The sequence below is a fragment of the Bos indicus genome, chromosome 1, assembly GCF_029378745.1.
Source record: "Bos indicus isolate NIAB-ARS_2022 breed Sahiwal x Tharparkar chromosome 1, NIAB-ARS_B.indTharparkar_mat_pri_1.0, whole genome shotgun sequence".
NCBI lineage: Eukaryota > Metazoa > Chordata > Mammalia > Artiodactyla > Bovidae > Bos > Bos indicus.
Window position 1 is genome coordinate 118,499,995 of NC_091760.1, and position 24,573 is coordinate 118,524,567.

At 44.0% G+C, this 24,573-nt stretch overlaps 1 long non-coding RNA gene across 2 annotated transcripts; it reads left to right on the forward strand.

Annotated features, from left to right (window-relative positions):
- Positions 1–3,032: 3,032 nt before the first annotated feature.
- On the forward strand, positions 3,033–24,223 carry LOC139179791 (uncharacterized). 2 transcript variants are annotated; one of them, XR_011564171.1, is made up of 3 exons: positions 3,033–3,102; positions 13,910–14,077; positions 23,935–24,223. It is a non-coding gene; the product is annotated as an uncharacterized lncRNA (long non-coding RNA). The 2 variants fall into 2 exon arrangements; XR_011564166.1 differs by lacking the exon at positions 3,033–3,102 and adding an exon at positions 3,130–3,509.
- The last annotated feature ends 350 nt before the right edge of the window (positions 24,224–24,573 follow it).

Here is a 24,573-nt window from a genome sequence, read left to right on the forward strand (position 1 = left end):
CCTTGCTTTGATTTAAAATTTCCAAGGAATTCAAGTCCTGGGGCAAGTCAGAGGTGTTTTGGAGGTGAGGGGAGCTTGGTGAGTGACAGATCTGTTGTACCGGTGCAGCACGCCAATGACACTGCGGGGGTCAAACAGCCTCACTCCATGTGTACTCCTTCAGTGGCCTTACCACAGTTTCCATCTCAGTATTTTCAGGCAGAAAGAAAATTATTTGAATGGAGGTTTCATATTCTACGTAGAAAGGAATCAGAACCTGAAGGACAACTTTGAAAACCACACAGAACGATAGACTTCTACTCAGCAATAAAAAGGAACAAATTACTGATAATGTGCAAAACCATGGCTGATTCTCAAAAGCATTAGGCTGGAATGGGAGAAGCCAGACACAAAAGGTTACACACTGCTTGACTCCATTTATATGATGTCCTGGAAGAAGCACAAATTCAGGGACAGAAATCAGATCAGTGGTTGTGAGGAATGGAGGTCGGGGCAAGGGGCAGGAGGGAATTTGGAGAATGATGGAGCCGTTCTGTGTCTGGATTGTGGTATTATTACAAGACCATGTCAAAGCTCATCTAACTGTGTGCCTAAAAAGGGTGAATTTTACTGTATGCAAATCATACCTCAATGAACCTCACACATACACACACTCAGGAGGGTGCCGCTAAGCTGGCTGGAATCAGGGCTGTGGGAAAGTCTAGGAAATGGCCACTGGGATGTCACCTGGGTTATACATGAAGATTCTGTGGCAAATTTGTTTGTAAAAAGATTCATGCTGCTAAAAACATTTGGAAAGACTGGATAATGTCAGTTGGGGGCAGCTGAGGTTTCTCAAGAGAGCAACGCTCTGTTGGTTTTTCTCCTGTATCCTACTACAAGGCAGAAACCAGAAAGGGGAAAAGAAGGCTATATGTATTTACCTTCTCGGAGAAAACCCCCAGAGTGTTTTCTCTCCCTGGCTCTGAGTCTCACTAAGAGCTCTGTTCTCCTCCACACTTAGAAGCAGAGGGCTGGGCGCCATCTATTTTTGCCAGCCTGTACCGGCCAGTTGACAAGGACCCCTTAGTGTGAGCAGGTGCAAGGCAACGAGGCCTTTGTTCAGCTCAAACCCACACCCGATGGGCTTTCCTGGCCCACACAGCCGTGGGAGCTTAGCAATAAAAGGACTTTGAAAAGTTTGGCATGCCTGTGAAGCTGGCTGAATAAACCATCCTTGAAGCTGTGGTTTGGCTCCAAGTGTCAGACGGCTCTCCTGCATATCACCTACGTCACAGCTCAGTGTGCAGGCCCTTTCGTGGGCTGGCAACCCCCTTTACTGCAATCCCCACATCTTGTTCTTGCCTTCCCTCGAACCTCCCGGTTTTAGGCCCCAGTCCTGAAGGTGTTTATGTTTATGAAAACCATTAGGATTTGCTGAGTCACATTGGGACTAAATGAAATCAACCCTGAATATCCATTGGAAGGACTGATGCTGAAGCGAAGTCCTAATACTTTGACCCCTGATGTGAAGAACCATTGAAAAGACCCAGATGCTGGGAAAGATTGAGGACAGGAGGAGAAGGGGATGACAGAGAATGAGATGATTGGATGGCATCACTGACTCAAGGGATGTGAGTTTGAGCAAGCTCCAGGAGATAGTGAAGGACTGGCATGCTGCAGTCCATGGGGTCAAAAAGAAGCAGACACGATCTAGTGACTAAACAACAAATTGGGACTAAGGGTAACCATCAGATGATGAAATTCCTTCCTCCCGGTCTCTCTACTTCACGTCACATGTGCAGGTGGTTGGGTGTCCAATCATCCTCCTGTGTCATCCACCCTCCCTGGGACTCATCCCCCATGGCCCAGGATGTGCCCTAATTTGCCTTCCTCTCCACCCTCCAGACCTTCCTAACATCCTGGGGAAGTCACCAGCTGACGCAGCTCCCATCAATGGCCCCTCTTTCCCAACTCCTCCTCCCAGCAGCCAGGGACGACTTCGCCTCCTGTCCCCTCCAAATGTAGGGCTGCTAACAGCTTCCCTCTGTTGCTGGTTCCCACATACTTCACCCCTTTATCATTTCCTAGCCCTGCCTACACCTATGTGAATAATTCTTTCATCACCTTCTCTTCCGCTAAACAATGTCATGGTTTAATTTGATTTCCCTTAGGACCATGGCTATTCCAACTCTCTTGCCCCAAATTCTGTGAAAACTTCTTAGTGCCTTTAGGATAAAACCCAACCTCCTTTATGCCCTCCCTCCCTGACCCCATCTCCTATCATTCTCTTCTAGTCCACTAGGACCGTGCTGTGTAAACTCTTTGTCATTTGGGGCCCTGTGCATCTGCTGTTCTGGAATGTTCTTTCTCCCTATGTTGGTGCAGTTGCCTCATTCTCATCATTACGGTTTTTGTCATACATTCACTCTTCAGAAAGCCCTTTCCAGGCCACTCTAGGACACAGCCCTTCTCCCTAGATGTCAATCAGATGGTCCTCCTTTTTTTTCTGAAGAAAATAATTTATTAAATTTAAACCAGAGAATTGACATGCAAGTAGCAATGTGACTACATGATTTAAAAAAGAAAAAAAAAAAGGCAGAAGGAAGGAGGTGCCCTGCTGAATTAGGCTATTAAGTGGCAGTGAGCAGAATCAGCTGGTGACTCCATCCCATTACCCTGTTTTACTTTTTTCAGCTGTTTCGCTGTCTACAATTATATACATTATACCTGCAAATATGTCTGGTTTCAGTCTTTTCTCCATGCTCCTGTCAGCTCTGCCTTGTTGCTGTTTAGTCACTGTCGTGTCTGACTCTCTTTACCACTATCTCTGTCAGAATTCCAGCGAGACATCAATGATGGCACACTCGAACTGAGTCACATGAGAACAGTCTCTTAAAAGAACCATTTAGAAAGACGAGGGCAATGAGGGAGAGTGCGATCCCCTAGGGCTCATGACGGCAGGACAGTCAGAGTGCTGGACAGAACTCTGAGAAGGTAATGGAATGGAGAGGGCTGAGCCCCATGGCAACCTGGCAGGGGGCGGGTCCACCGGCACTCCCCTTCTTCCAGTCTCCTGCCAGTGGGAAGTTGGAGGGTAAGGGTGTTGATGCCATGCACAAGGTCTGTTTCTGGGGTCACAGAGCAGGGTGGGGAAGATCAGAGTGGGCCTCTGAAGATGCAAAGAGGTGTGATACAGTAACTGTAACACAGTCAGGGGCCTTGCTGTGTTCAAGATGGTGCTTGGCACCAGGGCCCACCACATTTCACATTCACCAGGGCCCAGCGAGCAGCATTTACCTAGAGTTGAGCGACATGGCAGCCCTGCCTGGCAGCAGGATCTCCGAGAAGGAGACATGGAATGAGTCCATGATTCCCCCACGGGTTTGGCTCCAGGTTCTGGGGACTGATTAGGGAACATTTACTCCCTCCGTCACAGGGAAAGAGTCACTGCATCATGGGCTTCCTGAACACTGACCAACATCTTGGCCATGGCTCTGTAAGATGGAGAGAGAGAATTCCTGTGACTGGTAGGCTCCTACGTTCTGTGCCAAGGACATTTCTGAAGTTGAAGAACAATCTCTATTTATGTGCAGCATGGAGAAACGGGAGGTTGTTTTGCATTGTGTTGGGAGGCAGAGAGGAGTCAGGTAGCAAGCTGGCAACGTTCCTGATTTTTCATGGAGTGTAGAGCTCTCTGAGCATGGTGGGGGGAGGAACAGAATCATCCATCTACCAGATTAGCGGCTGAATGGGGATGAAGCCGAGTCATTACACACTGCTGCCATCAACCTTTAGCAAGGTGGAGAGCTGCTATTGTGACACGTAGGGAGCAGGTAAATGAGTTTTTAATCAGAAATCCCCCTCGAGTGCCTACTAGTTGGAATGTGGCAAGAATTCACAACAAAGTGAAGACAGAGTTTACCTCTAACATAACATGCAGCCAAAGGAACTGTAGGTACACGATGGAGAACCAATTACAAGAGACACGTTCCATCATGAAGGGTGGAGTGGGAGATGCTTGTCAAAAGGGTTTGAACATTAAGCTAATGATGGGATGAAAATTGCTGCCAAAATAGATTTCCCCATTTCCGCAGTGTAGGACAGATTGAAAGAGGAGGCGACCTGGGATGGCTGTGGAAATAGAGAAGCAGGGGCAGACAGGACAGACTGCCAGGGTCTGCAACGCCCTCATCCTGCTTATGCCTGCATATATGTCCTTCCATAAACACAATGAAGGTGCAAACAGCTGTGAGCTCTGTGCTGCTGCCTTTACCTGGTACATTCAGTTTCCCAACACATCCTTCTGTTTGATCCATCCTATGTTATTTGCATGAAATAATGTTGCCATTGCTTTTAGTTGCTTTGCCTTAACTTTGTTACAAAAAAAGAAGCACAGATGCATGTTAATTTCGGGTAGGAATTCTGCCTCCCCCATGGGGGAAGCTGCTGCCGGCTTGTTGACTGATGACACACTGATCCACCAAAAAAAAGAGAATAAAAGAAGGAAGTGCAAGTCCTCTGGGGACAATAACTTCAAACTTATAATGCTGGAACTTGTTCTTTCTTGCCCTAAATCATACTGAGGCATCAGCTGATAATAGATTAAGAAATTTACTTGCTACATGAAATTAGCATTTGATCAGGTGGATCCTTATTTATTCAATATTTATGGAGCCCTTACCATGTGCTAGACTCTGTGCTAGGCATGGGCGGTATACCAAGATAGTTAAGACATAGCAGATACCCCTGCCAAGGAGCTCACAGTCTAGGGGGTGGGGGGCAGGGGGTACAGGATGTGGGCGCCTGAGCACTGCTGCAGTGGGGAGAACACAGGGTGTTGTAGATCTAATGGGAGAGGCTGCTGACCACGACTGGGGCTGAGGGTGGTCAGAGTGTCTTCCAGGTCCACGCTCCACCCTGCTCTGTGCCCTGCTGCTAGCTGGTAGGGACTGCATCAAGAGGCCCCCAAGCCTGCTGTGTTCAGTTAGATTTGGTCAATGAGGACCCAAAGCAAAAGATGAGCAGAAAGGGGGAGAGAGAGTCTGGGGTGCTAGTTCTCTCTAGGATTCCTCCTCTCAGGATCATTGCAGTCTGAGTCTGTATCTACTCCTGACAGGTAGCCCTTGACACACAACTCTTTCCTTGGGGCTCTAGAAACCTTCCCTTCTCTGGCTCTTTCTAGCCTCCGGGATGGTGACAGTACTACTAGTCATGGGGTGCTGTTCCAACAATTTTTGGTTTCCTTATACCCTGCTCACTGCTTTATAATTAGTCCCTTTACTCAGTCAGTTCAGTTCAGTCACTCAGTCGTGTCCAACTCTTTGCGACCCCATGAATCACAGCATGCCAGGCCTCCCTGTCCATCACCAACTCCTGGAAGTTGGTGAAGTCCTGGAGTTCACTCAAACTCACGTCCATCGAGTCGGTGATGCCATCCAGCCATCTCACCCTCTGTCGTCCCCTTTTGCTCCTGCCACCAGTCCCTCCCAGCATCAGTCTTTTCCAGTGAGTCAACTCCTCTCATGAGGTGGCCAAAGTACTGGAGTTTCAGCTTTAGCATCATTCCTTCCAAAGAACACACAGGGCTGATCTCCTTTAGAATGGACTGGTTGGATCTCCTTGCAGTCCAAGGGACTCTCAAGAGTCTTCTCCAACACCACACTTCAAAAGCATCAATTCTTCAGTGCTCAGCTTTCTTCACAATCCAACTCTCACATCCATACATGACTACTAGAAAAACCATAGCCTTGACTAGATGGACCTTTGTTGGCAAAGTAATGTCTCTGCTTTTGAATATGCTATCTAGGTTGGTCATAACTTTCCTTCCAAGGAGTAAGCGTCTTTTAATTTCATGGCTGCAATCACCATCTGCAGTGATTTTGGAGCCCCAAAAAATAAAGTCTGACACTGTTTCCACTGTTTCCCCATCTATTTCCCATGAAGTGATGGGACCAGATGCCATGATCTTCGTTTTCTGAATGTTGAGCTTTAAGCCAACTTTTTCACTCTCCTCTTTCACTTTCATCAAGAGGCTTTTGAGTTCCATTTCACTTTCTGCCATAAGGGTGGTGTCGTCTGCATGTCTGAGGTTATTGATATTTCTCCCGGCAATCTTGATTCCAGCTTGTGCTTCTTCCAGCCCAGCGTTTCTTATGATGTACTCTGCATATAAGTTAAATAAGCAGGGTGACAATATACAGCCTTGACATACTCCTTTTCCTATTTGGAACCAGTCTGTTGTTCCATGTCCAGTTCTAACTGTTGCTTCCTGACCTGCATATAGGTTTCTCAAGAGGTAGGTCAGGTGGTCTGGTATTCCCATCTCTTGAAGAATTTTCCACAGTTTATTGTGTCCACACAGTCAAAGGCTTTGGCATACTCAATAAAGCAGAAATAGATGTTTTTCTGGAACTCTCTTGCTTTTTCCATGATCCAGTGGATCTTGGCAATTTGATCTCTGGTTCCTCTGCCTTTTTTAAAACCAGCTTGAACATCTGAAAGTTCATGGTTCATGTATTGCTGAAGCCTGGCTTGGAGAATTTTGAGCATTACTTTACTAGTGTGAGAGATGAGTACAATTGTGTGGTAGTTTGAGCATTCTTTGGCATTGCCTTTCTTTGGGATTGGAATGAAAACTGACCTTTTCCAGTCCTGTGGCCACTGCTGAGTTTTCCAAATTTGCTGGCATATTGAGTGCAGCACTTTGACAGCATCATCTTTCAGGATTTGGAATAGCTCCAGTGGAATTCCATCACCTCCACTAGCTTTGTTCATAGTGATGCTTTCTAAGGCTAACTGGACTTCACATTCTAGGATGTCTGACTCTAGGTGAGTGATCACACCATCGTGATTATCTGGGTCATGAAGATCTTTTTTGTACAGTTCTTCTGTGTATTCTTGCCACCTCTTCTTAATATCTTCTGCTTCTGTTAGGTCCATACCATTTCTGTCCTTTATCGAGCCCATCTTTGCATAAAATGTTCCCTTGGTATCTCTAATTTTCTTGAAGAGATCTCTAGTCTTTCCATTCTGTTGTTTTCCTTTATTTCTTTGCATTGATCGCTGAGGAAGGCTTTCTTATCTCTTCTTGCTATTCTTTGGAACTCTGCATTCAGATGCTTATATCTTTCCTTTTCTCCTTTGCTTTTCACTTCTCTTCTTTTCACAGCTATTTGTAAGGCCTCCCCAGACAGCCATTTTGCTTTTTTGCATTTCTTTTCCATGGGGATGGTCTTGATCCCTGTCTCCTGTACAATGTCACGGACCTCCATCCATAGTTCATCAGGCAGTCTGTCTATCAGATCTAGGCCCTTAAATCTATTTCTCACTTCAACTGTATAATCATAAGGGATTTGATTTAGGTCATACCTGTATGGTCTAGTGGTTTTCCCTACTTTCTTCAATTTAAGTCTGAATTTGGCAATAAGGAGTTCATGATCTGAGCCACAGTCAGCTCCCGGTCTTGTTTTTGTTTAATGTATAGAGCTTCTCCATCTTTGGCTGCAAAGAATATAATCAGTCTGATTTCGGTGTTGACCATCTGGTGATGTCCATGTGTAGAGTCTTCTCTTGTGTTGTTGGAAGAGGGTGTTTGCTATGACCAGTGCGTTCTCTTGGCAAAACTCTATTAGCCTGTGCCCTGATTCAATCTGTCCTCCAAGGCCAAATTTGCCTGTTACTCCAGGTGTTTCTTGACTTCCTACTTTTGCATTCCAGTCCCCTATAATGAAATGGACATCTTCTTTGGGTGTTAGTTCTAAAAGGTCTTACAGGTCTTCATAGAACCGTTCAACTTCATCTTCAGCGTTACTGGTTGGGGCATAGACTTGGATTACTGTGATATTGAATGGTTTGCCTTCGAAACTACTTCTCTCTAATTGCTCAGTGATAACATGGCGTCTCCCTCCTACTAGATCCTGACAGTTATGGCACGTTTGGAGGGAGAAGTGATGCATGAGTTAGGTGGCAATGGGAAGTAGAATAATTGGGATGAAGAGGGGAGAAAGGTCCAGTCAGAAGCAACAAGCAGCCAGTGCAAAGACATGGAGGAAAGTGAAATCAAAGTGTTCCAGAAGCCAGGGAATGATCCCTGCATTCTTTTTCCTTCATCCCAGCATCTACTTGGACACCAGGTCCAAGTTCCTCACCATCTCTCCAACCTGCCCACTTGTCTCCATCTGCTCTACTTTCCTGATTTCTGGCCTCCATTACTGTATCAGCTTTGCGATCATTCTCATATCCCTGCCAACAACTCTCCCCATAGCCTTTAGGTTAAATGCAAATTCCTGGGCAGGGACCCCAGCCCTCCTGCAAGGATCTGGGCCCTACCTATTTGTCACCTGCAATTGCAAAATATGGTTTTAAATCTTTTTTTTTTTTTAGATGGAGGGGAGAAGGTCCCAGGAACGCAAAAATACCTAATGGCCAGGAAAATCATCTGTCCCTATTTCTCTCATCATCCTACTCTTATTCTGGGTGGAAAATGTGCTTCAAAACTCGTTTAAGCAGCTATTATAAGATGGATACAGTGCCATGCAGATTGTAATCTAAAGAAGAGGGAGAGAGGCTCTTTGAACTCAGGGGGGAAATCGAGAAGCATGGAAGAAAAAGAGTAAAGAGATGGAATAATCAGTGAGAAGTACTGTTCCTCAAAAAACTGATGACGTGGGTGAGTGGGAATTTCCTAACACATGATCCCAGCGTGCTGAACTCTGCGTGTGTGCAGGAAAGTGACACAGCATTGTGGCACCAGATCTAGTTTCCAAGGCAGGAGCCTGAAGCTAAAAATAAATAAATAAATAAATATTCAGTTGATAAGACATAAAGCAGTAAAGATATGACTTTCCCTCTAGATACATTTGTATCATGTCAGAGTTAATCTTGATTTTGCTGAGACTCCTAATATATAAGCTCAAAAGAGAAACAGTAACAACATGTAAAATGTAAAGTCATCAGTGAGTATCCAGATACAATTTCAACCACTTGGGCAAACAAGAAAATAGAATTAAATGATCAGAACACTTCTATAAGTGTTCTGTCAACTCCAGGATGAAGTGCTAGCTATAGCTTATCTCTAGGGGGTGGAATTATAAGTTATTTTATCTTTGTTTTGCTTGCCTCTCTATTTTCTTCTGTTCTCACAATGAATACCTGCAAATTTTGTCTCTAAAAATCAATACAATTTTTCAAACCCAATTATACAAATTATAATGTCACACATTGAGGAATTCTTTTAAGAGAATAGAAATATATGATGTTGTTTATGAAACTGAAAAATTGAAATAAGCTCACCATTCATCAATACAGGACTGATTAAATATTATATTTTAGTCTACCCTCAAATGATCACTAAAAATTATTACTGAGATCTATATTTATTGATGTGGCAGATATTTACAATCCATTGTTAAAAATAACGTATAAAAATGTATGAAAGGAGTAAGTATGACATAATTTCCTTTTTCAAAAAAATTTAAAATGCCCTTTTAAATACGGGTAGGAATATACATTAAAATATCAGCAGTAGTTGGAGTATTAGAAATACAAGTAATTATTTCTTCTCTATATCTTTTTTACGAGTGTATAATTGCTTTACAATGTTGTATCAGTTTCTGCTGTACAACAACACGAATCAGCCATATGTATACATATATCCCTACCCTCTTGATCCTCTGTCCCCTCCACCATCCCACCCCTCTAGGTCATCACGGAGCACTGAGCTGCTGCTCTGCGTTATATAGCAGCTTCCCGCTAGCTATCATATGGTAGTATATATATGTCAATGTTACCTTCTCACTTTGTCCTACCCTCTCCTTCCGCACCACACCGTGTCCGCGAGTCCATTCTCTTCATTTCTGTCTCTATTCCTGCCCTGAAAATAGGTTCATCAGTACCGTCTTTCTAGATTCCACATATATGTGTTAATATATATTTATTTTTCTCTTTCTCACTTACTTCACCCTGGATGACAGACCCTGGGCTTAAACTTAATTATTTTATTCTTTACTCTTTTCTAACTAGAAAAAAAAAAAAGTCTAGTACTTCTACTTTTAAAATTAGAGTACAAGAAGATAGTCAGATGTGCATCGGATAAAAAGTTTTAAGAAACATTCTCCTGAAACAACACTTCTCTCATTGAAATCCAGTGTGATTTTTGAAAGGAGAACCCCCCTCCAAAAAAAAAAAAGCCTACTGCCACAGATTTGACATCTCCAAGGTTTAACAAACCATTTCCTCATTAAACCTGCTTCCCCTCCCTGCTTCATTGATTGTAACCATTCTTTTTTTTTTTTTTTAACTTAGTTTATTTATTTATTTATTTGGGTGCACCGGGTCTTAGTTGTGGCATGTGGGATCTAGTTCTCTGATCAGGGATCAAACCTGGGCCTCATGTACTGGGGCCACAGAGTCTTAGCCATTGGATCACTAGGGAAGTATTGTAACTATTCTTGAGCTCAGAAATTTAGTTGCTTGCTTCCCAAACCAATGGGATGCAATGGCTACAAAAGATTCATGGCAAAAATAAGGGTATGTTTGCTAATCCATCAGTCATGTTTGACTCTTTGTGACCCCCATGGACTGTAGTCTATGGATTCTTTACTGTCTGAGCCACCCAAGAACCAGGGAAGAAGGGCATGTTTAGGATGGGCTAAAGGGAAAGGTTGGGCTTCCCAGGTGGCTCAGTGGTAAAGAATCTACCTGCCAATACAGGAATCCTAGGAGACACGGGTTTGATCCCTGAGTCAGGAAGATCCCCTGGAGAAGGAAATGGCAACACACTCCAGTATTGTTGTCTGGAAAATCTTGTGGACAGAGAAGCCTGGCAGGCTAGAGTCAACAGGATGGCAAAAGAGTCAGACATAATTCAGCAACTAAACAACAAAAACAGAGGGAAAAGCATGTTCCGCAGGAGGAAGGGCATGGACCAAGGCTGAGTTGAAATATGCACATGATCTTTGGAAAATAGTGTTGAGAAGTTAGTGAATGAGTGGGGAGTTGGTGAGGGGAATGGTGGGAAGTATGATAAAGTGGTCAGATAGAAGGGTCTTGTATATCAGACTGAGGGGGTCTTCAGTTTATCCAGGTGATGACACCGTTAAGTTTCTGAGCAGCAGAAAGATGGGAGGTAATTGGAATTTTAGAAAGACTCATCTGAGGGCTGAAAGCAAAATGATGGATTTTGCTGCTGTTCATATTCTGGGATGAAAAGCCTCTGGATTAAGACAGAAAGCAATTAGAGAGGAAAGAGTGACAAATGAGAGACTTTCTGTATTGGTCAGCGTTCTCCAGAACATAACCAGTAGAGGGTAGGGTGGGTGGATAGATGAGTGGATGGATATAGATAGATAGATGATAGATTTATTGTAAAGCATTGGCTCATTTAGTTATGGAGGCTGAGAAGTCCCGAGATCGGCAAGCTGGAGACCCAGGAGAGCAGATGAAGTGAGTTCCAGTCTGAAGGCCATAGGAATCAGGACGCAGGAAGAGCTGATGTCTCAGCTCAGGTTCAAAGGCAGAAAAAGAGCAATGTCCCAGCTCAGAGACAGTTGGGCAGGAGGAATTTCTACTCACTCCCTTGAGGGCTGGTTTTTCAGTTCTGTTCAGACTTTTCACTGAAGGAATGCAGCCCATCACAACTGGGCAGGGTGATTGATCCATCAGTCTACCCATTCAAATGTTAATCTCATCCAAAACATCCTCACAGACACCTTCGAATAATGTCTGGGCCACAGGATGCCCAGAAAAGTTGACACATAAAAGTTGACCGCACTTTCCAAAGGAAAAGCAATATAGTGTTTGTTTTTTGGAGGTCCGCCTGCAAGGAGTATGCCTGCAGGCTTGTTTCACCTCGAGGAGACACACCCCATGGCCTCTCAAACATAAACCAGACACTCTTCCATCCCACAAGAGCAATGGCTGTGAAGTTGTCCCCTGAGCCACTGGTCAGGTCTCACAGCGCTGATTGTTGTGTTTGCCTTCTGCATGATTTATTTATTTATTTTTTTTAAAATTTTATTTTATTTTTAAAATTTACAATATTGTATTGGTTCTGCCATATATCAAAATGAATCCGCCACAGGCATACACGTGTTCCCCATCCTGAACCCTCCTCCCTTCCCCATACCATCCCTCTGGGTCGTCCCAGTGCACCAGCCCCAAGCATCCAGTATCGTGCATCGAACCTGGACTGGCGACTCGTTTCATATATGATATTATACATATTTCAATGCCATTCTCCCAAATCATCTCACCCTCTCCCTCTCCCACAGAGTCCAAAAGACTGTTCTATACATCAGTGTCTCTTTTGCTGTCTTGTATACAGGGTTATTGTTACCATCTTTCTAAATTCCATATATATGCGTTAGTATACTGTATTTATGTTTTTCCTTCTGGCTTACTTCACTCTGTATAATAGGCTCCAGTTTCATCCACCTCATTAGAACTGATTCAAATGTATTCTTTTTAATGGCTGAGTAATACTCCATTGTGTATATGTACCACTGCTTTCTTATCCATTCATCTGCTGATGGACATCTAGGTTGCCTCCATGTCCTGGCTATTATAAACAGTGCTGCAATGAACATTGGGGTACACGTGTCTCTTTCAATTCTGGTTTCCTCAGTGTGTATGCCCAGCAGTGGGATTGCTGGATCATAAGGCAGTTCTATTTCCAGTTTTTTAAGGAATCTCCACACTGTTCTCCATAGTGGCTGTACTAGTTTGCATTCCCACCAACAGTGTAAGAGGGTTCCCTTTTCTCCACAACCTCTCCAGCATTTATTACTTGTAGACTTTTGGATCGCAGCCATTCTGACTGGCGTGAAATGGTACCTCATAGTGGTTTTGATTTGCATTTCTCTGATAATGAGTGATGTTGAGCATCTTTTCATGTGTTTGTTAGCCATCTGTATGCCTTCTTTGGAGAAATGTGTATTTAGTTCTTTGGCCCATTTTTTGATTGGGTCATTTATTTTTCTAGAATTGAGCTGTAGGAGTTGCTTGTATATTTTTGAGATTAGTTGTTTGTCCGTTGCTTCATTTGCTATTATTTTCTCCCATTCTGAAGGCTGTCTTTTCACCTTGCTTATAGTTTCCTTTGTTGTGCCTTCTGGATGATTTAAAGATAAGGAAGACCGAGGCCAGAAACATTTAAATTACTTGCTAAAAGTCTCCCAGCTATTAAGTGGCAAAGCCTGGACCAGGGTGGGAAATAACCTCTTGATCACCTACAGTGGATAGGGCAATAGGCCAGCTCCTCATTATACTTTATTTTGGTTAATCCTCACAGTAACCCTGTATGCTATTATTATCCCCATTTTACAGATGAAGAAACTGAGGCTTATAAAGATTAGAAATTTCACCCAAAGTAGGCAGTGAGACTCAGGTTTGGAACTCACATCTCTTTGACTTTAAAGCCCTATGCTGTGATTTCCTGGTATATGACAGGTCGCATGAGAACAGAGGGAAAAAGTTAAAGGTGACCAGGGGCAAAGAGCCAGTGTAGCCCAAATGATGGGAGTGAATGAGCCAAGAAATTCTGATTCACTCAGCAGTGTCTATATTTCACTGCTCAGGCCTACGGTTTGGCCCAGATCTCTCTCAGCAAGTTTCCTTGTCCATCCCCCCAACAGGCCTGTGTTCAAATCCTTGGTGCTGCTCAGAACCACAGAAGGGCTGGAACTTTTTGATCACACCAAAGAGGAACGTTTGCGTCAGCAAACTGAAAGCAGAAGTCCCAACTGTCAGAGATGCTTACACTTTGTACACCGCCTATTCCTTAAAAACTAAGCAGACCTAACTCACCGGCTGTCTGACTAATTAGCAGAATGTTCTTTAGGCAGACAGAACTCAGAAGCCTCCAACAAAATAGTGAGTTCAGCTCTTTGGAACGGCATTTTTCTTTTTCTTTTTTCCTTCTCTCTTACAGGAAAGAAAGTCTGAGCGGAATGCTTCGTGGCCAACTTTCACCAGGGTCTTAAATATAATTTCTTCAAGGTGCTGAGATGAGTGGATGAAGAAAAAGAGAAGAACTAGAAGCTCCCTTGGGAGTTCTTTTCATCTTTTCTGCTGATTTCTGCCCTGTGTTGCAGGGAAGGTACGAGAAACTAAGAATCAATAGGATTTGCTGGCACCATATTGCTCAGGTGTACACTGAAATTAGACATCTGTTCCATCCCTCACCTGCATTTACCTAGTTTCCTGGAGCTTCCATTTATAATGCTAGGCTCTAGCTGCCCCGAAATAAGAAAATCAAAAAGAAACACACAGCTAGCATATATATGACATAAAAATGAATCTGACCAACCATCAGGAAAGGTATTCTGTCCCTCTCCTATACACTATACACAGGCTATGTGTACATTACCCACACTGGTCTACACTTTTCCCAAAAACTCTGAACTGAAGACTCTCTGTGACCCCCAAGAAGCAGTGTTTTATTTTCCTGAATCATACCCTTGAATTGGCACTTATATCAAACAGGCACAAGGAGAAGGCTTCTCTGAGACTAGAGGACAGAGAATTGTTATAAGTGCACCTTTCTCTCTCAGATGATTTGCCTAGTCCCTGAGGCTAGGGGACCAGGCCCTGAGCCTGTTAAAGCCCCCACAGAGAGTCCAGTTTATGGTAGGTCTCCAGAGGACAGGTTAGAAGTCAGAACCCTAGAGAGAGAGCAGGTCGAGGAGATGGCTAGGATGAGAACAGAGACAGAAAAGCCAAACGTGGAGGAACATTTAAAGCCCGAGAACAGGCTGCTTCTGCAGTCCCCGTGATAATGCTGACTGGGATCTGATTTTGTCACGGAGTTCCAGTTAGGCGGGAACAAAGCCCAAAGCGGTGTCAGGTGGCTGCAGCAGGGACACAAGGCCACAGCCGGCTGGCAGCTAATGAACTGGCCGGAGCGAAACCAGAGAGGGTTCAAAGACAGTGGAGAGTGGCACCTGCCAAGCCCTGCCAAGGACTGATACGCCTGGGAAACAATGAGTGAAGCTTCAGCAATTAGCATCAGTCCTCGGCCCTGGGTGCTGGGTGGCACTGATCTATGACACAGCCTCTCTGTCCTGGCAGGCTTCAAGAGGGCAGAAAAGACATTCTCCTTTCCACAGGGATTTCCATAGTTACGATGGTTGTCTCAGCTGCTATTTTTGGAAACAGTCTGTCACAGGTTAGCTATGAGCGCTCCTTTATGATGTTGTTCTTTTGTGGTTGACACCCTACCTTGTAAAAGACACTTTTCTGTTGTTGGCTTCAAGAAGTGACCTGTCTAGCTGTTACTATTACTCCATGTTCGTGGTCATGATTGTAAAGTAGGGTATACATATTTAATGCATAGGTAAGCAAGAAGCCAGGGTCACTAATCTTCATTTTGAAGAGTACCATGCTTGTTGCAAAAACCATGCAGCAGTTTATAGAATGTTTAGTGCTAAGGCAGCTGCAGTATTTCCTGCCAGGGTGCCAGTGAGTTTGGAGATGGAGGAGAAGGCTGGAAACTGCATCTGCATGGCTCTTTTCACAGTATTGAGAAGACCTCAGTTCTCTACATCAAAGAGTGAGTGGGGACTTTAGTCCTAACTAAGATCCCCACCCCCCACCCCCAGCCCTCCTGCTTAGCTTAAGCCTTCATTTCATCCTGACTTGCAATCTTTTCCCACCCATCCCAGGCAAAATCTTGTTGGGTTTAGCATTTTAGTCTCAAATCAACTTCCTTGATTTTCAATATGTTCATTTCAATTTAAGTAGCAACACGAGTTAGCCTTTCCTCCTCTCTTTTGAACCCACCATCTCTTCTCCATCCCCCGCAGTCACAGCCTAACATCCATTCCCTCTAAGCTCTCTCTATTGTAAGAGCCTCCCACCTTTCTCCCACTCATCCTGATGCCTGAAGGAACTCTTAATGTATATGTAAGCCAGTCACCCTGCTTCTGGAACAATTCACTGCAGTATCCAATCTGACTCCCTTAGCGTGACATCTCCAGGCTTTTATGATGTGACCCCTGCCTACCATTCCTGGAAAAATGAAAATAGCTCTTTCCATTGATGCGGAGGTGAACAATTGTAATGAAGGCCTTTGTAAAGGGGCTCCAGGATTAGGAGGTACTGAACACTCTTCAGCATGTTGTAGCTGCCCCCAGATGACTTCCATTTCCACAGAGCAATTTCCGCCCCAGAAATAATGACCATCATTTGATTCTGCCCCAAAATGAACTCTCTTAGGCTCTTCCCCAGGTCAGTCCTACAAGGGGGTGGGGCTTCACATCAGGGCAGGTCACAGAGACATTCTTTTCCCAGGTAAATACCTTTACCTTGGCAGCATTTGCCATTTAACATGGGGGAAAATACAAGCAATGGAAGAGGATTAGTGATGCTGGGGAGCTCCCTTCACCTGGTGACATCAGAGCACTGGAGGAGACCGCCTATCTGTGCAGCTTTCCTTTGCAGGTGACTTTTCCCTGGGATGAGTGAGTACTCATTTTTGAACCCCAACCAAAGAGTGCTTTGGAAGAACAGCCTCAGCATGGTCCTAGCCTCCCCCTCCCCCAGGACTTGGAGGTTAGGCTGCAGGTGGTCTCCTCATCCCAGGAGCACGTTTCTTCTGGAAAGATTGCACTGGGGGGCCTTCTATCAGGAACACTTCTGCACCTCCATCAGGCACCACCCACACTCAGCCAGCTTGTGGTATTTGGGGGCTGTCTTACTTTCTCAGAAGTTAGGGAACAATCTGGAAGGGCCAGTTTTGTGAGTTTTCTCCAACCTCACAGATGAATTCAACACAATGTTTAGCAGAGTACAAGACATTCTGACCTACCTCCTACCCTTTTGGGAAAGCTTAAAAAACACATCAAACACAAAGTGACGGCACTGTCACCATTCGCCTTCCGGACGTCATTTCTGGCCTCGTGCAGCTTGTGTTCAGTTTTTAGTGTGAGCAGCTGCTTCCAAAGAGAAGTCCTCATCCAGAGACAGAGATGGTTGGATGGCATCACCGACTCAATGGACATGGACAGAGGAGCCTGGAGGGCTACAGTTGGACACGACTGAAGTGACTTATCATGCACACACGCAATGGACATGAATTAAAACTATGTTGAAAAATAAAAACAGAAAACCCCATTCAAATTGTCTAAAGTAATAATAATATAAATTATTTGTTCAGTAGTAATGATGTTTCAGGTCAGGTTTGATCCAGCAGCTCACACAATGCCACTAAAGTCAACTTCTGCCTTGTCATAACATGGGCTCCACATGACATGAGCTGCAGCCCACCTGGTCCTATACCCTTCATCCCATGGCTACAGCAACTGTAGGACTCACATATTCACATTCCACTGCCCAAGAATAAAATATCTTACAAATAGAAAAGAAAATGTTTCTTTCTGAGAAGCCCTGGCAAGCATGTTACATTGTACTGTCTCAGATTTGTCTACATGCCCCAGAAATAATGCCACCCAAACCACAGGTAAACCCAGTTCTTTCCCCACAGTGAGACCATCTCCCTGCTAAATATGACAAGCATAGTCATAAGTGTTATTCTGACTAAAATTCTAAACTCTTATCCTTTGCCTTGCTATAACCTTCTACGTGGAGCCCCTCCTGGCAGACACCCTAGGCTTCTAAATATCTCTTCTGAACACAACTTGGGTCACTGATCCCAGACGAGTTCTGCAATTGCTTGCCCCATTGGACCGAAGCTTAATTTTGAGGTGACCATCTGTCTAGCTCCCTCCTATTACTTCTAAAGAGCTTTCCCCTGTAACCTAACTTCAGATCCAGCCATCTGCAGTATGGTGAGAAGCGGTGGTAAGGTGAGGGATGGGCCCACCTCCTCAGTTACTCTAATAGCTTAGCATAAAAATAAACCATCCCAGTCTGTTCCAGACCATCCTCTTTTGGGTCCCTTCCAGTTAGCTGCCTTGCTTCCAACTCTAGCCCCTTAATGAAAAGAAACACTGGTGACAAGCATGATATTTGCTCGTCTACTGAGGGCTTCTTCAGCAAGTCAGCTGTTTTCATTTCTCTGCCATGGTTTTTCCTGTGGTCATGTATGAATGTAAGAGGTGGACTATAAAGAAAGCTGAGCACCAAAGAATTGATGCTTTTGAACTGTGGTGTTGGAGAAGACTCTTGAGAGTCCCTTGGACTTCAAGGAGATCCAACCAGTCCATCCTAAAGGAAATCAGTCCTGAATATTCATTGGAAGGACTGATGTTGAAGCTGAAACTCCAATACTTTGGCCACCTGATGCAAAGAACCAAATTATTTGAAAAGACCCTGATGATGAGAAAGATTGAAAGTGGGAGGAGAAGGGATGAGATGATGAGATGAGAGGATGAGATGATTGGATGGCATCACCGACTCAATGGACATGAGTTTGAGTAAACTCCTGGAGTTGGTGATGGACAGGGAGGCCTGGCATCCTACAGCCCATGGGTTGCAGAGTCGGACACGACTGAGCATTGAACTGACTGAACTGAGGCAGCCCATGCAGATATGAGCGCTAACCAGGAGAGGATGAGAATAAGCCCCTGAAGGCAGGGCACAGACCTGTTTTCCTGTTCAAATTTCTCAGAGGCTCATGGGAGCGCGCTTCCTTCTTTGTAGGCATCCGGATTCATGAACCTCTGCGTGTCCCCTTGGGGCCCGCTGCCCATCCATGTGTGGTGCACCCTGGTCTGGGCACCCACCTCACCGAGACTTCATTCCAAGCCACACCAGGGCTCAGCCTGACAAGCCCACAGCTGAGCATTCCTCTGATCCTTAGTAAACAGCTTACCTAAACCTTGAGAACAACTGTGTTTGTGCTTCTTCCATGAGTCACATGACTGATCCGTCACCCAAGATGCAGGTGCTCTGTGTATCTACCTGAAAATCTGCCTGTCCTCCTCGGCTCTGTCACTGGAAGATCCTGGTCAGCACAGATGAATCCTTTCCTACTGGAGCCCCACTTCCACTCCTTGACTTTGATGCATAGATAGCCTCCCCAGGCACAGCAGTACCCCAGGATTCTGGTGGGTGAAATTCCCTAAATTGGCCTCCTAAAACCACTCCTTTTAGATAAACCTCCATCCTCATTCAGAAAATCCTGCTTTCCTTCCAGCTGTCTTTGTTTTTTCTCCTAAAAGCCACATTTCATTAAAATTTCACACGCTACTCTCTTCTCCCATATTTTCATCCTAAAACTGCTGAAGAAAAATATTTCACCCTTCTCTTTTAATGTTTAATGTACAAGTAGCATTCTTTCCTCTTATCATTAACATATTTAAAAATCCAGTTTTATACTTTTCAGTGCATCTCATTGCTCTGTGGTGCCCAGCACCACAGAGTATAAGGCTGGGGTGTGATCTGCTCCACAGTTCTGCTTTGCACAAAAGATGTTTGAGACTTCAGAAGAGCATAAAAATTAATTTTTCTTCCTTTGCATTGAGTCCTTGGATATGTTTTGTACACACCTGTGTTAGTATAGGGCTCCTTTATGGCTCAGCTGGTAAAGAATCCACCTGCAATGTGGGAGACCTGGGTTTGATCTTTGGGTTGGGAAGATCCCCTGGAGAAGGAAACAACTCCCCACTCCAGTATTACGGCCTGGAGAATTCCATGGACTGTAGGGCTTCCCTTGTGGCTCAGCTGGTAGAGAATCCACCAGCAATGTGAGAGACCTAGGTTCAATCCCTGGGTTGGGAAGATCCTCTGGAGAAGGGAATTAGTATAAGTGACCAGCAATGCAGGGATTTTCTGAAAGGAATATTTGGATAAAAACAAATACAGTGAGAAAAGGAGAGTAATTCTCTGGTTGTCCAGTGGTTAGGACTCTGGGCTTTCATAGCTAAAGGTGAGAGTTCAATCCCTGGTCTGGAGCTAAGATCCCACAAACTGCATGGTGAGGCCAAAAACAGATAAATACATAAGTGAATAAAATATGGAAAAAGAGATAAAATATTGCAAGCAGCCTCTTAGTTGTTTTTTTTTAAGAGATAAGGGACTCCTTGTACACTGTTGATAAGAATGTAAATTGATGCAGCTACTGTGTAACACAGTATGAAGTTTCTCAAAGAAATGAAAATAGAACTACGATATGACTGGGAAAAAAACCCCAAACCATTAGTGCAACTGATACATGCACCCCAGTGTTCATAGCAGCACTATTTGCAATTGCCAAGACATAGAAACAATCTAAATGTGCATCAACAGATGAATGATTAAAAAAAAAAAGATGTAGTATATATACTAGAATACTACTCAAACATAACAAAGAATGAAATTTTGCCATTGGCAGCAACATGAATAGCCTTGGAGGACATTATGCTATGTGAAATAAGTCAGATAGAGAAATATAAATACTGTATGATATCACTTATATGTGGCATCTAAAAAATATAACCAACTAGTGAATATAGTAAAAAAAGAAGTAGACTCCCAGATATAGGGAACAAGCTAGCGGTAACCAGTGGTGGTGGTAGGGGGACTATCAGGGTGAGAGAGTGGGAGGTGGAGACTGCTGGGTATAAGATAGAGTCAAGGACGGATAGTACAACATGGGGAACAGAGCCAACATTTTGAAAAAACTATCAGTGGAAAGTAACCTTTAAAATTCTATAAGAATATACAATTAAAAAAAAAACCATGGTGGACACTACCCTTTCTGAAGCTCCAGTCCTGGAAGTGCCTCTAGCAATAGAACTCTAGGCTGGGGAAGAGACACTTAGCACAGTGTACTTCAGAAGACAATCTAGCAGAAGGGGATGGTGGTAGCACCGTGAAGGGGGAGGAAAAAGTGGGCATGAGGGAGAGAGCCTGTGGGGGACGTTCCTGCCCACGGAGGGTGCTCATGAATGTGCCTGATGCCCATGACCATGGCCAGGATCAGAGGCAGCTGACACCCGGTGCTGCCACTCAACAGCCCTGATCTTGGAATGAACAACTGACCCTCCTCCGAGTCCCATCTCCCTTGTCCAAGAATGGCCAGGGTATAAATCAAGGCAGAAAAGCTATACTAGCCTTGAAAAGAGTCCCCAAAAGTCTGCCAACCCAAAATGACACCAAATTATCCCTCAACCTATCTGGCAGTCAACATTTGCACAGCTTTTCATATTCACAGCTTGGGGAGCTGAGGGCAGTCAGTAGTTAGCAGGTAGAACACAGAACAAGACTAAGGTTGTAGGTCTTGTTTTCAGTTCTTCTTAAGATTCTGATTCATAGCCTGATTGGATCAGTCTCAAGGCCATTTCCCACAAGTCGAGGCCGCCTGCACAATTGCAGGGCTGAACCCAAAACTTGGCATCAGCCCCTCGTGGTCCATCAGTCCTGAGTCAGCAGCTCTCTCCTCACAGCAGTGATTTCTCCTTTCCTCTCATGAGTCCTGGCAGACAGAACAAACACATTAAAACCTAAACAGATGAGAATGGCAAAGCTTACTTGAGCATTCAAAGATCAATGCAGTTAAAAACATCTCTGTACTTTCAACTGACTGATTCACTGTTAATGTGGAGTTACCTGTTCTGAGCTTTCACAATCTGCTAAGTGTTCTGTAATTGTATTTAGTGGTATGGTTCTGATATTGAACACTTGGGAACAGATATGATAAATAAAGCATGTTGTAAGTATGCTTACTCTAGGTTTGATTACTTTTTGGTCAGACAAGCATGGATTTGAATGCTACTATGCCACTTGTTTGAGCCCCTTAAATTCTCTGAGCCTCAGCTTTTGCATCAGTAAAGCAGGACAGTTAAACCATTAATACCTAGGGTTGCTGCAAAGATTAAATGAAATAAGATTTGAAAAAGGCCTAACAGAACATTTGAAAATATACCACATCATTCGTAAATGTTCAGCCACTAAGTCGTGTTCAACTCTTTATGACCCCATGGATTGCAGCACGCCAGGCTTTCCTGCCCATCACTATCTCCTGGAGTTGGCTCAGATTCATGTCCATTGAGTTGGTGATGCCATCTAACCTTACTAAATAATAGCTATTATTAATGCTACAGGAATAAAAGTTGCAGTGTAATGTAACCAGAAGATTCAGATAAACAGTCACTTTTGTTTTTCATTCACCTCTATTTATTTATCTTTAGCTGTGCTGGGTCTTCACTGCTGTGCTCAGGTTTTCCCTAGTTGTGGCGAGTGGGGGCTACTCTTTGTTGTGGTGCATGGACTTCTCCTTGTGGTGGCTTCTCTCATTGTGGAGCATGGCTCTAGGTGCTCGAGCTCAGTAGTTGTAGCGCATGGACTTAGTTGCCCCGTGGCATATGGAATCTTCCCAGACCAGGAGTGAACCCATGTCCCCTGCATTGACAAGTGGATTCTTATTCACTGAACCACCAGGAAAGTCCCAGAGTGACTTTCAAAAAGTTTTTTTCTTCCTTCGTGGCAGTCAACACTGTTCCCTGGGCACCTACACTGTACCAGACCCCATTCTAGAAGCAGGAAATGCAGCAAGGAACAAGACAGGTAAGGTCCCAGTTCTCCCAGGGGTTACCTGAGAATGGCAGGAGATAACAGAAAAAGAAATCATGAATAAAGAAGATAATTTCAGATATTAAACAGTGATACAATAAATAGACAGTGACTGGTGGGTTACCAGGGAATAATTAGGGAATTATAGTTGAGGTGACACCTGACAGAAAGAGGAGACACAGGAGTGTGTGGGGGAAAAGACAGAGGAAGTGGCAAGTACAAGGCCAGAAGTGGAATCAACCCTGGCCTGGCAGAAGAGGATGGGGACGAATTTACCTAGAGCATAAGGAGGGAAGAGGAGAGTAGTGTGAAATGAAGTTGGAGGACTAGGCAGGGCTTCTGATTTCCTATCTCAGCTCTGCCGCCAGCAAGCAGTTACATCTTGTATGTGCGCTTGAACTCTCAGAGTCTCAGTTTTGCCATCTATAAAATGGGGTTAAGGGGTGGGCCTTGATATGGTCCTTTCAACTCTGTGATCTGCATACAATATAGATCGGATATTGTGTTACTTTTTCTATGATGACAACACTGGGATCCATTATAACTCTTGCAAACTGCCTGGTTTTGTTTGTTCATCAGTATGTTGACCTTGAGGAAAGAGTTACCATAAAACCAACCAGGCGCCAAGGTGCGGAATGCTTTATCCCCAGATCTCAAAGCATCCTTTGAGTTAGTTGTGGCCAAAAGATTAACTGACCACAGATTCTTTTCAGTTCCTGGTTTTGTTTTTGGAAAACCACTAGCAGCTCACAGACAGTCCCAAGAAGCTAGCTTTTAATTGTTTTTATTTGAATTGTTCTGCGCTGTGTCTTCTTGACATTTTTTCAAACAACTGGGGAGCATGTATGAAGACACACAACTGGGTTTAGGGAAATTTTAAGACACATTCTATTTTGTTCAATAGTGTTACCTCCCATGGAAAATCATGCTGAATGGCCGCATGAGTGTTGCCATGCTCTTTGTAAATCTTCATCATCTGGAATATGAAGACTTTAACAGTATTCTAGTAGCAGTCTCTTCTCTAGGGACTTAATATGCAGTTAGTCCACTATCAGGGCAAATGTACCTTTAGGAAATGGCAAACCATTCACCATTATTACCAGTAACAGTGCTAATTTAAAGTTAGTAAAGGGAATTCCCTGGCATCCAGCCATTAGGACTCAGCAATTTCGCTGCTAGGGTTGAATCCCTGGCCAGGGGACTAAGATTCCTCAAGCTGCACAGTACAGCCAAAAATAAGTAAATAAAGTCAGAAGAGACAATTAAATGAAATTCTAAGCTATTCAGATCAAGAAGGTTGCTGCTCATCTGAGGTACCTCTAGGATAACAGATATACCAAATTTATCCTGATCAAGTGAGTAATTGACTACCCTGCTTAAAAGGCAGCTATTTTTCAAACCCTTGTAACTTCTGTGGTGTACTACTCCAGAACTTTTTAAGACAACAAAAGCTTTCCATGTTCTTTCTTATGCCTAACCTGAACCCCTTATATTGATTTTCAGATTGTTCCCTCCAATTCTGCCTACATGATGAAGAATAAGCTGGTGATCCTGGCATGTTAACTTTTAAAAATAAATAATAACAAGCAACACACGTATTGTTTACTAATCTAGGTTCTAGACAGAGGACTCATTTAATCCTCACAACAGTGGCATGAGGCAAGTACCCTTATGAACCCCACTTTACAAGGAGGGGCACTGGGGTACAGAAGCCAGACTGAGATTTGAATCCATGGCATCTGACGCCAGGGTCCTTGCTTTCGCCAGTCTACCATTTTGCCCCCTCATATTTAAAATCTCTGCCGAGTCGATATTCACCAATCTATCTCTTTTTTGGTTGAAGTGATTGATGGAGAGAAACAAGAAACATTCTTTTTTCTCCCATTCTTTAATAAATAAATGTAATCATTTCCTTCTTCCTGAAAATGGAAGCCTAAGATCTGTGTTTTGTCTCAAAACTTTCACAAAAGGTGTTTTTTGATTTATGTGTGCTTTGTTGTTAATAGATGAAAAGCCTTGCTGGGCCAGACTAAGCCCATGCATTTCCCACTATCTGATTGTTTCAAAAAGTGTGATCCAACACTGGAGTTACAGCTGGAATTCTGCCTGTCTACTGGGAAATTACAACAGGCCACAAGATTA